The sequence below is a fragment of the Neofelis nebulosa genome, chromosome 9 (genome assembly GCF_028018385.1).
Source record: "Neofelis nebulosa isolate mNeoNeb1 chromosome 9, mNeoNeb1.pri, whole genome shotgun sequence".
In the NCBI taxonomy this organism is placed as follows: Eukaryota; Metazoa; Chordata; class Mammalia; order Carnivora; family Felidae; genus Neofelis; species Neofelis nebulosa.
In genome coordinates, this window is record NC_080790.1 from 50405236 (window position 1) to 50421800 (window position 16565).

At 47.7% G+C, this 16565-nt stretch overlaps 1 protein-coding gene across 6 annotated transcripts in view; it reads right to left on the bottom strand.

The window, feature by feature from the left end:
* Window positions 1-16565, bottom strand: part of TET3 (tet methylcytosine dioxygenase 3) — a 106748-nt gene that overhangs the window by 72680 nt on the left and 17503 nt on the right. The window lies entirely within an intron of this gene.

A 16565-nucleotide genomic window follows, 5' to 3' on the forward strand; every position in this document is an offset into this window, starting at 1 on the left:
GGGGTGCCTGGTTGACTCAGTCGGTTAAGCGTTGGACTTTGGCTCAGGTTATCATCTCACAAGCCCCACGTCGGGCTCCATGCTGACAGCTCAAAGCCTGGAGCCTGCTTCAGATTCTGTGCCTCCTTCTCTCTCTGCCCCTCCCCTAGCTCATGAGCACGCTCTCCCTCTCTCTCTCTCTCCAAAATAAACATTAAAAAACATTTTTTAAAAAATATATATAAACAATGTTGAAAATGTGAAAAGGAATACAACTATTATCAGTAAATAAGACATGAAATGCATTACTAAAAGCTTTGAAAATATTAATGAAAGGACAATTTTCTAAGAAGAGGTAGAGGTATTGAAAGTATCAATCACCAGACAAGTAGAAATGTATCAGAGAACTACCTCCCCCCAAAAGGGCACCAGGCCCAGTAGTTATTACATTATTTTTCTAGCTCATAAAAATGGTGATCTCTTTTATTCTTTCATTTAATTCTCCCAGATCCCTATGAGGTCAGCACTATCTCTCTGTTTCACAGAAAAGGAATCCAAGGGCTCAGAGAGGCTAAAGCATTGTCTCTAAGTCACTGAGCCACACGTGGCTAACCTGGGACTCAATCCCACAGCCTGACATTTCTGGGGTAAAGCCCAGAAAATTCTGTGTTCCAAAATGCTCAAGCACCTCTGTGATCAGCCAGGGTTAGAAACTTCTGGGCCCTTGCTACTTCGAGTGTGGTCCAACAAATAGGAGCATCAACCCCACCTGAAAGCTTGTCAGAAATGCAGAATCTCCTCTCTCTCTGGCCCCTCCCTCCCCCACTCAGAAAAAAAGAGAAAGAAAGAAAAAGGAAGGAAGGAAGAAAAAGAAAGAAAAGAAAAGAAAAGAAAAGAAAAAGAAATGCAGAATCTCAGGCCCCACCCCAGACCTGCTGCATCGGAAAATGCATTGTAAAGAGATTCCCAGGTGATCTGGATGAACATTAAAATGTAAGAAGCACTGGTCTGTCCTATATCCACCTGCCCAATCTCCTTCAATTCCTTTTAAAATCTGCAAAAACAGGGGCGCCTGGGTGGCGCAGTCGGTTGAGCGTCCGACTTCGTCTCAGGTCATGATCTCGCGGTCCGTGAGTTCGAGCCCCGCGTCGGGCTCTGTGCTGACTGCTCGGAGCCTGGAGCCTGTTTCCGATTCTGTGTCTCCCTCTCTCTCTGCCCCTCCCCCGTTCATGCTCTGTCTCTCTCTGTCCCAAAAATAAATTTAAAAAAATGTTGAAAAAAAAAAATTAAAATCTGCAAAAACAGTGCCTATTCTGTGTAGCACAACCAAAAATATCAGTCAATAAATCAACTGACAAACAACCGGAACTAGATTTGGTCGTATAACCATGTACAAAAAAAGTGCGACAAAATAAAACATTAAAAAATTAAAAGAAATGTGTAACATTTATCAAGGTCTGATAAAGACTTAATGCCACTAATATATGAAACTCTTACTAACCCATAACAAAACACCAAAAAATGGGCAAAAGAAATCAAAATATATTCACATAGAAGTGCCAATCCAACTAAACACAGCAATAAGAGATTTCAAATGTTATGCCAATTTTTATACCAATGAAAAAATAAAGGTTTTAAAACAAGTATGTATTATTTTGTTGATAATCAGGGGAAAATCAATAAAGACGTTAAAAATTAAAAAAAAAAACCATATATATGATTGTTCTAGAAACACCAAAATATTAACAGGAATTCTAAGTGGTAAAATTATAGATGTTTCATTTTCTCCATTTGTTTATCTGAACTTCCTAGTTTTTCTGCAGTGAATCTGTATTCTTTGTGACAACAACAAAAATGTTCTACCTATTTCCTAGAGCCTGACTTTATTCTGAAATTTAACAGCTTTTACACTTAGTCTCTCTTGGCTTTTCACGAGCCTTTGAACAATATTTGGCCTTTTCACAAATCAGTCTTACAGGCATGTCCTCTCAATCATCAAGTGCTGGAACCCCAAATAAACAGAGCCTTTTTACATTACTCTGCACCCTGGCAATACTCCAACCCCAGTGGGCCCGGGAATCGCCTGTAGGAAGGCGGCTACAGATGCAGACCCCCAGGTCCTACCCTTAGAGATCAACCCTGTGTGTCCACAGAGGGGATATGGACACAGGTGGTCCCCCAACTACCTTTTGAGAAGCCCCCCAGCCTGCCAACAACCCTATGGGAGGGTAAGTGCAAAAAAGGGGAAAGTCTCAACTGGTTTAGAAATTGGGTGAACCGAGGGTCTTACAGGTTGTCAGGCGACAGGGTTCTCTTTCCACCCCTCTCCCTGCCGTGTGCGCACACAGGCTTGACCAGTCAACGGTCAGTGCTTCTGCTCTTTAAAGAGGGCAACAAGTGGGCAGGGGTAGGAAAAGCCTTCTCCAACAGGTGAGCTGAAGCCCTGAGGAGCCCTGCGTCGCAGCCTCCCTGCCAGAATGCGCTCTGCTCCGGGAGAAGGCATTTGGAACAGCTCCACGGGTTCACGAAGGTCCATCTGTCAGAGTTTCTGCTCAGCACCCTGAGAAGGCGGCTCCTCCAGAGCTGGCAAAGATGCAGCCTGGCTGCCACGAGGGACCCTGAGACCTGGCATGGCACTGGCGGGGCCCGTGATGACCTCCTGCAGCCCTGGGGCTGCTCCCCTGCCCTAGGTGGGCAGTAGGAGAGGGAGTAAGGCACGGGTGGGGTGGGGGCCCAGGGAAGTACATCCCCTCCCTCCTGGACCTCTTGGGCATCCCTTGGTTCCACTGTTTCCCAGGGGACTCTGGCAGAAGAGCCAGAGAAAGGGCTGCTCTCAGCTATGCCGCCTGAACATGAGAGAGGAGAATGAGCACAGACCACTGGCTAAATGCAAACCGTTCACCGCTGCTGCAAACACAACCTGGTGACACACTGAACCAGATGCACCACGGCTGTTACTGAGATTGGGAAGCTCACAGCCCACCTCTAACTGGCGTTTCTTTTACGTACACAAGCCGAGTTGAGCCCTCCCCCACCTTCTTTTTAGGCAGGGCCAGAGGCAGGAATCTGACAGCAGCAGGGATTCCCACGCCTCCCAGTCTGTAGCCTGGTGCCCCGGGGAAGGAGGTTCACAGGTCCCGGTGGACACAGCCCTTCCTAGGCAGGCAGGCAGCTCCAACTCCATCCTCGTTCTTGGGGCTCAGCACTGGTCCAGCTCCTATGGCACAAGTGCCATGGGGTCAGGACAGAGGGGCTTGCACTGGCCAGCTCCATCAAGAGCTAGTGCCTCTCTAGGGGCACCTGAGTGGCTCAGTCAGCTAAGTGTCCGACTCTTGATTTTGGCTCAGGTCATGATCTCACACTTTGTGCAATCGAGCCCCACAGGGGATCTGCACTGACAGCGCAGAGCCTGCTTGAGATTCTGTCGCTCCCTCTCTCTCTCTGCACCTCCTCCACTCGAGTGTACTCGCATGCACACGTGTGTGCTCTCTCTCTCTCAAAAATAAATAAACATTAAAAAAAACCTAGCGCCACTCATTCCCCAATTACAAGTAGAAGCTTAAAATGCAAACGTGATGGGAAGGATTAGCACATTGATAGGCTTTACCTAGAAGATATTTGATGGAAGTCTTAGACTCTGGAGAACAGTAGGGCAAAGAAGAAAGATGCCAGCTTCCTCAAGAAAGGAGACCAGGCACACAGAAGTGGAGCCAATTTCACAAGTGGTCTTTATAAGCTCCACTCTCAGCCTCCATGAATCTCCATCCCCAAAGAGCAGCCGCAGGTAAGTCTGTGTTTTATGCTACCTTCAGGTGTCTGGGAACCGAGGAGGCAAGTCTCCCTACTAGTTAGTACTAATGAGAGTTAATGACAAGTGGGCTGTTGGTCTCAGGGTAATTATAAGGTGTGGGTTCACAGGACTCCTCCCTAATGTCGGCCTGTGGGAAAACAGCCCAGGACCTTCTTTTTGCCGTGGGGATCAGGCAGGTGCCCCATCTCTGTTATCCAGCTCACAGCCTCCAGGCTTGCAGCCAGGGCTGCTTTAGATTCTGCTCCTCAGACTGGCCTAGGTTGTCACACTTTGAGGAGGTGAAGCTCATTGCCTCTCTCATCAATTTGGTTCTACAGCCTTCATTAAAAGGATTTACTGCATGCTAGGCTTTGTGCCAGGTACTGGGAAACGAAATCGAGTAAGAAGAGCACCTCACCACAGAAACTCATACGAGGCCCTAAAGTACTGTTGCAGAGGTACCAACTTCGTGCATGGGGAATGGGGTAATGAGGGAATGAGGGGCTGCTGGCGCCCAGGGAGTGGGAGTGTTAGGGACCCTATCACAGAGCAGGGGACAAAAACCAGAACATTTCCACTATGTAATGTGTAACACAGGGGCACCTGGCTGGCTCAGTCGGAGGAGCATGCGACTCTTGATCTCAGGAATGTGAGTTCAAGCCCCATGCTGGGAGTAGAGATTACTTAACTAAATAAAAAAATTTTAAGAGTGTAATAGAAAAAGTCTCATTCAGTACAGCAATAACAAGACCTACAACATCCTAGAAATGAACCTAATGAGAAGTGTGTAAGAGCCAAAACTTTAAAACTCGGGTGGACACACAAAAAAAGACTAGAATAGATGGAAAGATATACTTCCCATTTCCTGGATACAAAGACTCGTTGTAAAGCTCTCCACTCTCCCCCAAATAACCTATAAATTCCATGTAATTCCAACAGAAAAATCACATTTTTCACAGAACTTGACAAGTTGTTTATAAACTTACTTGGAAAAGGAAATACAAAAGAAAAGCCAAAAAAAAGTGGAAAAAATGAGTTTTGGTTTTTTTTTTTTAACCCAACTGTTATATAAAAACTGCAGTAATTAAGACAATAAAATACTGACATAGAATCAGACAAATACTTCAATGGAACTGAAGAGAGGCCCATGAGTGTGTAAGGTAGAATTATAAACCATTTGGGAAACTGTAAATATTCAATGAATAAGTTAGAGATAATAGGCTTTCTATCTGAGAAAAATTCAATCCCTATCTTAAATCATATACAAAAATTAATCTTGAACAAGTGACCAAAAAAACATATGTACAAATAGGTAAATTACCACATCATTTATAATTGCAAAAAAATGGAACTGTACATGTCCACCAATAGGAGTCAATTTAATTACAACCAACCTGTAAAATGAAAGATTCCACAGCCTCTTAAAAGGCTACAAGAGACATACTGCCATGGAAGGACATCCTTCCATGGTAAAGTAGTAAGCTCAGATACTCATTCTAAAGTCTAGAAAGATATGTATGAATTATTAATAGAGATTACGATAGGATGGAGGAGAAATAGCAATCTTCAGTTTCTAATTTATATACTTTTATATTATTTGAGTTCATTAAATGGGCATATATTACTTTTACCTAAAGTCCAAAAGTTTATTTTCCATTTGGGAAAAAAAAGGAGTAATATTACTACTGGTTTCTAGGTCGAACTCCATTCCTTCTCTATTCCCAGGCCTTTACTGTTCTCCATGGAGTCAAGATAAAGGGTAAGAAAATCTATCCCCCAAGGTGTTGCACAGTCTCCCTTGAGTGTAACCCCTGGGCCAAATCATTTCTCTGCTGGCTTCAACAAGTTCAGGCTGAGGTACAGAGGGCTCCCCACCACACCAGACCCAGGTGGACGTGGAGAGGGGAGGTATGCCTTCCCAGTTGGGATCACTGTTGCCCTACACCCTGAGCTCTTGGGGGGAATACAGAAATGGAGTTTCAGTGGAGCACTGGAGAGTGTCCTCAAGAGATGCCCACGCTGTTTTTCCTAGCACTATGAATCCCTCTTTTACCCTACTGTCCTCTCCATCCTAGTGCAGTTTTCACAGCCTCAGGACATCAACTGGGCCATATCTTCCAGAAGTGCATGAAAGAGGGGCAGAGCAAGACTTGAACCTGCAGCCTAGGCCAGCTCAGCTAGGCCAGGAGTTCGGGTCAAAGTTCTATCTTCCTCCCCGAACACCTCACTGTCCTTAGCTTCTAGCTTCATCTTCTCTGATGCTAATGCAAGAGGCTTTTCTAAATACTACTAAAACTTCTATACGGGCCTAGGATATGCTCTGGTCCCAGGCAGTAAGTTCAAATTGGCTTTGCTTAGGTTAAAAAAAATTTTTTTCCTACAGGTCTGGCTGCTAAGCTGGTAAACTATTATTACTAGGTGCCCAGTGACGGAGACAAAGCCCCTGCAAGTAATCAAGTGCATTGTCTGGCCCTGCCATTGTTCCATGTACAGTGATGCTCCCTTGTTGGAAGGAAAGGGAGCCAGGCTGCATCAGGACTTGGTGTTCTCACACTGGGTGTGCCATCAGCATCTCCCGAAGAGCACTAGCACACATGAAATGTAAAAACCTGCAGAAAAGGCCAGTAGAACTTAGAGGGAAAAGTCATATTTTTAAATGTGTCTGTGATTTAAAAAAAAAAAAAGTAGAAAAAATAGAGCCTCTTACAGACCCAGCGGAGAACCTAAAAAAAGCACATACCAAATAAACCTAAGGAAGACAACAAAGACCAAAGCAGAAAGTCATCCTTTAGAAAACCAGAAAGTATAAGTGACAGATCTATGTGCTTTTAAATTACATACAACACTTACAAAGCTAAGAAAGAAAAGAGAAAATATACAATGTTAGAAATTAAGAAAGCAAAAAAAAAAAATCACACTGAGGGAACTGAAAAGCAACATTGCATACACATTATGCTATTAAATTTGAAAATATTTCACTTTCATGGAAAACACAAAGTGAACGTTTTATACCAATAGCCATGGCAAGGGGTGGGGGGGGGGGTCACAAAGATGCAAAGACCCACCCTTCAAAAAAGGTACCAGGCTCAGATGGTTTCATCAAATCCTTAAGGAATGAAATTACTATTTAAACTGTATTATTTAAATGGTTCTAGAGCACAAAGAGAAAGTTTCACAATCCATTATATGAAGTTGCTATTAGTCTAATACCACCATCTGACAATGAAAACACGAAAGGTAAATTATAGGTCAATCTCATTCACAAAAACAAATGCAAAACTCCCACACTGATAAATCAAATCAAGCAGCATGCTAATACCCCATTACCAAGTATGGATTATTCAAGGAATGTAAAAATTGTGCAATATTAAGAAATGCGTTAACACAATTCATCCTATTAACAGGCAAAGGAGAAATATTTCACCTTCAAACCATGTTCAATATATTTGATGAAATGAAACATCCACTACTAATAGGGGAAAACTTCTTAAAATGGAATGAGAGAGGAGTTGACACAAAGACCTCAAACAATCAGCAATACCACGCTTTATGGGTAACACACTACAGACATTCACATTAGAGTGAAAAGGGGAAAAAAAAATCACTCAGGATCACAATGGCCTCTGCTCACTAAATATTTGCCAAATGAAATTAACATGGAAGGACAGTCTTAGGAGCGAGGCAGTAGTCTACTGACAATGGGATCAGCTCTGAAGTCAGACATCCCTGGCCTCAATTTCAGCTCTACCCCCTCGGGAAACCTCAGTCCTCGGTCACACTACTGGCCTGAATCTCAGTTTTCTTATCTGAAAGTTGGAGCTACTACCACCTGCCTCAGAGTTGTCCCCAAGACTGAAAACTTTGCCCCATGCACCACACACACGATAAGCACTCAACAGACAGCATTACAGCTAGTTATTAACATAAAGTGGGCAATAATGCAGTAGGACTCCATTTTTATAAACAACACAAAACAGTAGTTCACTCTTGAACAATTTGAGGTTAGGGGCACTGACCCCCATGCAGTTGAAAATCTGCATATGGCTTCTGACTCCCCAAAAAGTGAACTACTAATAGCCTACTGTGGACAGGAAGCCTTACTGATAACATAAACACTTGATTACCACGTAGTTTATATGTTATATATATGATATACCATGCACTTGTAATAAAGCTGGAGAAAACATTATTACGAAAATCATAAGGAGGGGCCCCGGGTGGCTCAGTCGGTTAAGCATCCGAATTCAGCTCAGGTCATGATCTCATGGTTCATGAGTCTGAGCCTCACATTGGGCTCTGTGCTGACAGCACAGAGGATCCTCTGTCCCCCTCTCGCTGCCCCTCCCCCTGCTCATGTGCTCCCTCTCAAAAATAAACATTAAAAAAAAGAAAATCATAAGGAAAACACATTTACAGTACCATGCTGTACTTACTGGGGAAAAAAACATATAAGTCCACATATAAGTGGACCCACACAGTTCAAACCCATCTTGTTCAAGGGTCAACTATGTGCACAAAGTCTGGAGGAACACTAGTTAACAGTGGTTAACTGGGTTGTGAAATTATGGGCAAATTCCCCTCCTGTCTATTTTCTTTCTTTTTTTTTTTTTTTTAATTTTTGATGTTTACTTATTTATTTTGAAAGAGAACACACGTGTGCACACATGCCCATGAGTTGGGGAGAAGCAGAGAAAGAGAGGGAGAGAATTCCAAGCAGGCTCCACGTTCAGTGCAGAGCCTGAGGCAGGGCTTGATCCCATGTCCCATGAGATTATGACCTGGGCCAAAATCAAGGATCGCTTAACCAATTGAACCACCCAGGTGCCCCATGCCTATTTCTATTTTCTAATTTCTCCAAAGAACACGTATTATCTGTAAAACAAAAAAGAGAGAACAAAAAGCCAAACAACGATAACAGATTTTTGGATTTAGCCAAGATTAAGGACTGGCAAGCCTAAAGGCTAAGGTGGAAAAGGAACTAAAGGTGATAGGGGAGTAACACAGGGGAGGGGCTGGCAGGCTTCCTCTGCCCTGGGTCCTATCATCAGGAAACCCGCTCGGTTTCAGGAGCACCCACACAGGCATGGAACGATGCTCCTGGCAGAGGACGAGCTGAAGCCCTCCAGGCCCAAGGCCAGCACACCGCTCTGTACCATGCATATCCTGACCTGACTTTGCGCAACGACACAGAAATTCTGGGTGGTGGGAATGGAGTGAAAGTACTCATTTCTTAAGCCAGATGCTGGTTTTACAGGTGTGTTTACCTTGTGAAAATTCACCAAACTGCATACAGCGTGTACCCTTTCGTGTGTATGCTATACTTCAATAATTTTTTTTTTTCACTAAAAACTGAGAGGAGACGGGGCGCCTGGGTGGCGCAGTCGGTTAAGCGGCCGACTTCAGCCAGGTCACGATCTCGCGTCTGCGAGTTCGAGCCCCGCGTCGGGCTCTGTGCTGACAGCTAGGAGCCTGGAGCCTGTTTCCAATTCTGTGTCTCCCTCTCTCTCTGCCCCTCCCCCGTTCATGCTCTGTGTCTCTCTGTCCCAAAAATAAATAAAAAACATTGAAAAAAAATTTAAAAAAAAAAAAAACTGAGAGGAGAATACTCTGTTTCTATCATCTGCCACAGAGACTCCCTCTTAAATTCTGGTTTTAATAAATATGAACTCATGGATCAGTTTCATGGAACAGAACATTTAATCCAGTATTTTGTCTGACATGTCTCATCTTAATCTTTCCAGACTCTATTGATTACTACTAAAATTAGCAATGAACAAGAAAAAAATTCTGGGGCAGTATGGGAGACACAAGAAAAGCCAAACAGGATGAGGGCAGTGGCTTTCACCCTGGACACACATTTGAATCACCTGAGGAGTCCTGAAAAATGCTGGTGCCTGGGCTCTCCTCCACACTAATCACATCAGACTCTCGGGGTTGGGGTCCAGGCATTGATACTTCCTTTTTTTAAAGTTCCCCTGATGATTCTAATATGCAGTAGTGCTGAGAAACACTAAACTAGCTGAACCAGAGGGACTGGACACTCTCTCAGCAAGTTTAAGCGTGGTCCCTGTCTGTCCTGGTGGAGGCTATGAGGGGAGTGGGAGCAAGTGTTTAGGGGCTGAAGTGCCCTGGCGCCCTCCCAGGTCCTCCTCCATGTCCCAGTTCCCCCAGACCTCAGATAGAGACCAGTGGGGAACAATGCCCCCATGTGAAGGAGGCAGCCTCTGAAGAGTGGAGGAGGAGCTTCCCAAGGGTTGGACACAGAACCCTGGGTTCTGGCCCCCAGCCGAGTGTTCAGAGGGCTCTGGACCACTTGCCAGTACAGCCCCAAGACATGTACCACTGCAACCACACAACCCCAGAGCTAAGCCCTAACTACTACCCAGGGTCCAAATGACACCACTGGGAACCCACAGCTGGAAAACAGGAAACCGAGGAAAAATAACAATTAGAAGAAAGGCCACAGGGCAGAGGTCAGCATATAGCTCAACCATCACATAGGACCTGGCTCTGGGACAAGTGGCAGGGCCAATGAGGAGGGGATGCCCCAGGGCCAACCTGCCCAGAGTTTCCAACACTAACCTCTGGGGCCCCCATATCACCCTCATGTTGCAAGCACCCTACCTAAATGTGTGAGAGGAACACACATGTCTAACCCTAGCAGACAGCTATCTTGGCCCAGCAGACCCACAGCATTTTATAAGCTCCTAGATAAAACCATGATGTAAGGAGTCCCTGGCCCATACCACACTAAGCAGCCCCTCAAAGGACCTCTCTTCTCAGTCTAGAACTTAGGGATGAGCTCAAACCACAAAGAGCGAGACTGGGGGTGGGCTGAAGCCATGAACAGTGTTCTAGGATGGAGAACACAGCAGGGGAAGAGAAAGGGATGTGTTGCACCAAGAAGAACAGAATGGGCATCTCCAGGGCACAGCCTCCCCCATTCCACTGAAAATCCATCTCTGTGTGCCCACGAGACCTCAGGGTGTAGGGCGACAAAGATTCCACTTGGGAAGGGAGTCTCTCCTCTCTGGGTCCAGCAGAGCCTGGTGGTCAGAGGGAGCTCCATGTACCCAGCCTGAACTTGTTCAAGTGAGCAGAGAAATGATTTGGCCCAGGAGACCTGGGCCTTGTCCCACATTCAAGGACGAAGGTAGAGCAGAGAGTCTGTCTGGGGATGCAGAGAAGACTCTCAGCCCAGCACCATTCCAGGGTCTCTGCCTCTGGCAGAGTTACTAACCCCCCCCCCCCCACCCACCCACCCAGTTCTTCCACCTTATGCAGAGAAGCCAGCAGGAATCAGGGATGGAAACTTCCTAAGGTATAGGACAGTGGATGGGCAGAAACAGCTCCTTCTGTCTAGCAGGGCTGGGAACCAAGGCCCACAGGCTAAAAGAGCAGAGAAGAACGTTGGGAAGGGGACATGGGTGCATGCTGAAGAAGATGCAAAGCAGGAAAACTCAGTCAACAGGGCAGAGAGTTTAGGAGCTCACTGTCAGGGACAAGTTGCAAACCCTTTCAATGTCTTTGTTCCCCTGGCAAAGCCCATGAGGTTAGGATTACATGTGAAAAATGCTTGGAGGCGGGGTTGAGAAATCCAATTACTTAAGCACCAAGGGCATAAGAGTTCCAGGCCACAGAGGTAACCAGGATTTGCTCAGACCCTAATCTTAGTGTCCTTAGGATGTTTGCCTCTTAAGGAATATTTCTGTGGCAAGACAGTGTTCCCTATACTTAGCCCCTGCCCGCGCTTTCCTCTAGGATGAGGCAGCCAGGGTAGTAGGAAATCAATTAAAAAAATTTTTTTTTGTCTAGCCTTCAGCATCCTAAATGAAGAGGCCAAACATCCTCAGCAGAGAAATAAAACAAACTTTGCAGAGCATGCAGGGGGGAGATGGGATAAACTAGGAGGGAGAGACCCAAACTCATGCAATCAAAAATGCTGGGATGTCTGTCCTTATAGGAAATCAGGGCAGAATTTGTGATCAGCCCTCAGATGAAAAGGGCTCCACTTCTGGATGACTGGGAGCCACCACATGGAAAAAGCTCAAAAGGCAAGGTGCCTTGCCTGAAGCAATGGACCTTTAGTGTCTCGCAGGGCACAAGTCAGCTCTGGCATCTACAGGAAACCTGGCCTCCCCTTAACCATTCTCTTCCTTCAAGGTATGGAGTACAGGCACACATGCACGCACACACTCTTGCCCCTTCAGGGGGCTCCACAGGTTCTGACACTTCTCCATCAGAATCTGAGACGTGCAGACGTGCAGACGTGTTCTTCTTGCAAACAGGAAGCATCCTTATCTACAGAAGCTGGAGAGGCAAGTAAATCTTTCGAGGTACTCAGGAAGAATCTCTGGGATAGCAAGATCTTTATTCTTCCAAGAATCCTCCAGACGAACAGTACTGAAAAGAGGGGAAGTCATGTCCAGAAAGGAGTGGGGGGAGAGGGTCAAAACAGAGACCCTCTGCTCTCTCAGAAGCAAAGTTGAGAAGTAATGCAGTTCAGGGTATGGCCCATAAACTGTTTATCACTAGTCCACAACTCCTAAAGCCATCATAGCGATATGAACCTGCTGCAACATGCAAGAGCATGTCCACTGGACACACCCCATCCAGTGGCTCACAGACCAATCTGAATGGTGAACTCCCAAGGTGAGCCATGCCTGGCACAAGCTGCAAACTCCTTGTACAAAGTAGGACCATGTTTCCATCTGCAACATTTTGGGTGTTAAGAGAAAAATAAAACTGGCACTTTGTGCCACACTGAGTTTGAGAAAAACTAACTTGGGTAACCCCTTCATTTCATAAAGAAAATGGAAGTCCAAGGATACTAAGTGCCCCCAAGCTAAATGACAGCGCCCAGACACCAGAGCAGCGTTGGGAAGAGAGAGGAGAAGAAACCAGACAACTGTACTTCTCAGCTTCCTCTTCGCAGCCAGTGGTCTCCATGGGAACCCCAATGCAGGAAGGGCTGCAAGACCCACAACACTCCCACTGAGTAGGGGGCAATTCAGGGTTCAAGGCAGAATGTGCAGACACAGTATTTCAATTCTGCTTTACCTGAATCTCAAACCCAACACATCCATACCCAACACTTTCCTTTCAAAACTAAGCTTTCTTCCCAGCTGTTCAATTCCTGACCCCACTACCCTAATAATCTGTAAGCACCAGATCCCGGAAACACTAACTTACTGAAAACAAGGCTGGTGTGTGGATTCTTCCTGCACAGTCCCTTGAGGTCCACCGAGCCAGTGTGAAAGCAAACATACAGAGCTAGGAGCTAGGCACAGCTCGGGGTGAAGGGGTTGGTCAGCCACATGCAAGTTCACAGCCCCAAACACAAAGATCAAAAGCCTTTACTACATAAAAAACAAAACTTGCCAATGCTGGTTTTCCCCCTCAGAGTTATGAGTGTTGGTGATTTAGTCAATGTCTCTTGCTTCCAATGATATGGTGAAGATCAAATAATGATTTCTCTTTTTTTTTTTTTTTCAGGATCTAGTATTGCACCTAGAACATGGTAAACGCTCATAAACACTGAAAGACAAAGGGAAGAAAAAATGGAGATACAGTGAGTGGGGTCACAGTCCTTCCTGGATAGCATGATAATCAATAGATTCTCACCCTCTGAGCCATTCCTGTCCCCTATTTCCCCAAAGGCTTCTTAAACTAACCCCCAAGGAAGTCACCTCCTTCTCAGAAGCTGCACACATGCTGGGAACAAGGGGGAGTCCTCAGCTGACTGCCAGATGCGAGAGAGTGTGAGAGGAAATGAGGCCAAAAGCCCAAGAGGTCAGGGTGGGAAAAAGAGAACTGGGAGACCCGGAAGCTCAGCCAAACCAAAGCCCCTCCCCATGCTCCCCGCCCCCACCTCCAGCCAGCCAAACCCCTTGCTAGGGAGGGGATTTGGAGGGGAGGGAGGGGACTTGGCAGGACCATAAAGACCATTTCTAGCAGCTGGAGGGAACCCAGAGCCCAGGCTCCTCCTCAGCAAGCCCAGCAAGAGGGCCACCAGAGCCCTCACTGTGATCCCCGTGCCCTGGCAGGCAGAAAGGCTCTCCCTCCGGCTCACTCACACATCTGTCCTGCAATGTCCTCTCCCTTCCCAGGACATTCAAAAGTGGTTGGGGTCACTAAGGAGGTGGGGCTCTGAGACTCTAACTGCAGTCCTTATCACGTGGGGTGGGGGAAGCCCTCACTCTCTCCATTCTCAAACTCCACTCTGAAGTCCTCTGTGCTCCATTCGCTTCCTGCACTCGCCTACTTCTGTATCTCCCCAAGTTCACTGCGGCTTGTAAACTTACCTGGGGGGGTGGGCGGGGGTGGGGGGAAGTTTCCACTAGACGCTCACAAGTGGCTGGAGAATAGGAAGAGCAGGCAAGAAAGATCTAGTACGAATCACCCACGGTGTGTGGATCACAAATCCTCAACAAAGGGGGATTTCTGCAGTGGTCCAAAGGAGAGACAGAAGGCAGAGATCCCGGGCATAGTCCCAAAATAGTTTCCAGACATCCTCAGCCAGTTGAGGATTCCCATGGGGCAGAGCGTGGGAGCAGCGTGGGAGCCCGAAAGCAGGGTGGCCTGGAGCTCTCGGCACTGGGCACTCACTCCTGTCCAGGCTGCCAAGAAGGAGGTGGTGGCAACAGTGTGTGCTATGGCATGTTCCTTGGGATATCATGGGCACACACATAACATACTAGCCAGTTAAATGACAAACTGCGTTTATCAAGCTCAACTCTATGCCTGTGCGAGGCATCACTTACGCACACCCTACATCATGGATATTCCTGAAACTCTGGCGGGACTGAACGCACAGCAGATGAGCACATTCCCACCTCCTGCTGCATACCATTCACCCATGAAGTTTACCCATCTCGCACCCATACTATGGGAGCACAGACTCTGACATGTGACACCCCCTCGTCCCATGTCCCAGAGTCTTGGCCTGAACTCAGAATGAGCTCACACACCAGACACATCTTCCTACACCACAACCTGCTGAGGGAAGAGGATCTGATAAGACGGCCTCATCTGGGTATGTGGGACCGCACCCAACTGGCCACCTAAGAAAACTCCATGTGGGGGAAAGGCAGCACCAGGAAAGGGGCTGGCAGGGGGGTGGTCAGATCTGAGTGCTTTCTGGCAATGCCCAAGCCGAGCCAAGAGGAGGCTAGGATTCTCAGACAGACGACTCAACAATAAAAACAAGCACAGACACAATCTCAGAACTTTAAAAACCAAGCCAGCTCAGGCCCTGCTCTGAGAAGAGGGAAGGAGGAAGACGTGTTTGAAAGGCTTCCTCTGCTTTTGCAAGTAGCCTCTGCCGCATGCCCACAACACCAAAGGTTGAGGTATTAGGCTGGGAACTTCCAGCAGCACTGCAGGGCCAGCAGAATGCAGGCAGGGAGAAACGGAGAACACACTTGGAAAGAGCTGAAGAGAAGCCATCGCTAGGCAGGAGGGGGGTGCTTCGGGGAGTAAACAAACCTGCCAGCAGTCCTTCCTCCCAGCAGAGAGGGAAGCTCTGGCTGACAAGGCCGGAGACACAGAGGAAGGAGGGAGCTGCCCCCTGCCCTGAGCCCATCTGTCCTCATCCCCTTGTCCTGTTTTCCCCAGGGTGGGGGGAAGAACAGGTGCACTCCATGATCTCTGTGCCCACAGCCCTCAATAGGACACACGGTGATTACAGCTCCCCCAGTCAGCAGTGGGAGGCCAGGGAAGGAAGCGGAGGTGGAACCGGGGGTTCTGCTCCGGAGAAGAGAGCGAGTGAGCTCACAGCTCTCTCCTCCCCACCCACAGCACCGCCAGTATCAACCACCCTCTGCTTGCCTCAGGGGCCACCCACTACTCCCAGCCTCACCAAGCCGTGCCCAGCTCCCCAGGGGAGCTAATGCCACCTGGCTCTTCTTCTTCCCCCAGAACAGGTTTCAGAAGCAAAATTTATGCCCTCCCCTAAGCACTTCGTTGCCTCAAGTTCCTTGGGAGGAGTCCAGGGAACCACCCTGGCTCCTGATCCACCCGGCAGCCTCACCCAGGAGCCCCCATCCCACGTGGGGAAGCAGAGCCCCTCCCTGCCAGCGTCCCCACCCAGGCAGTAAGGCGGCAGGGTGCCACTTCCAGCACCTCCACAGAGCTTCCCACAGCTTTCCCAGGAAGTGGGAGGAGGATTTCCAGGGACCAAAGTCTAAAAGCGTCCAGGGACTACAGCAGCTCGCCTACCTGCTACCCAAGCAACCTGATTCCCCCAGCTCCCCATAGGCTCCATGGGCCAAAGGGGAAAGAAGAGCTGAGCCAGGGGCAGGGACAGGATCCCTCCCTCCCAGGAGAAGTCCCCTCCATACTGCCCCTGCCCAGCACTCCTTCCCCAGCCTCTCTGCTTGGACTTGAGAGGCAGCCACATGAAACTGCCTCCTGCTCAGTTTTCTCCACCCTGGGCCAGCAGAGGATACTGCTGAGTAATCCCAAACACTCAGCGGGTCCCTGGCCCTGAAAAGAGGGGCAAAGCCCAGGGAAACCTACTGATCCTGGTCCTTGCCAATCTGAGAGGAACATCTGTATTCCCTAGTAATGGCTGATACCCCCACCAGATTCTGCCCTGCCCCAAATACCGAGTCCTGGCCCTCAGGCGATCACATGGAGAAGCTCAATGCCCCCTTCTCTGCTTCCCACGCACCTGGTAACATTCCCTTCCCAGTCCCCCAGACACCAATCTGCACAGAGTAACAGCCGCCCGCCGGATTCCCAGTCATGATATTGCATCAGCCCCCACCCTACCCAAAATATCCTCACCCCCACC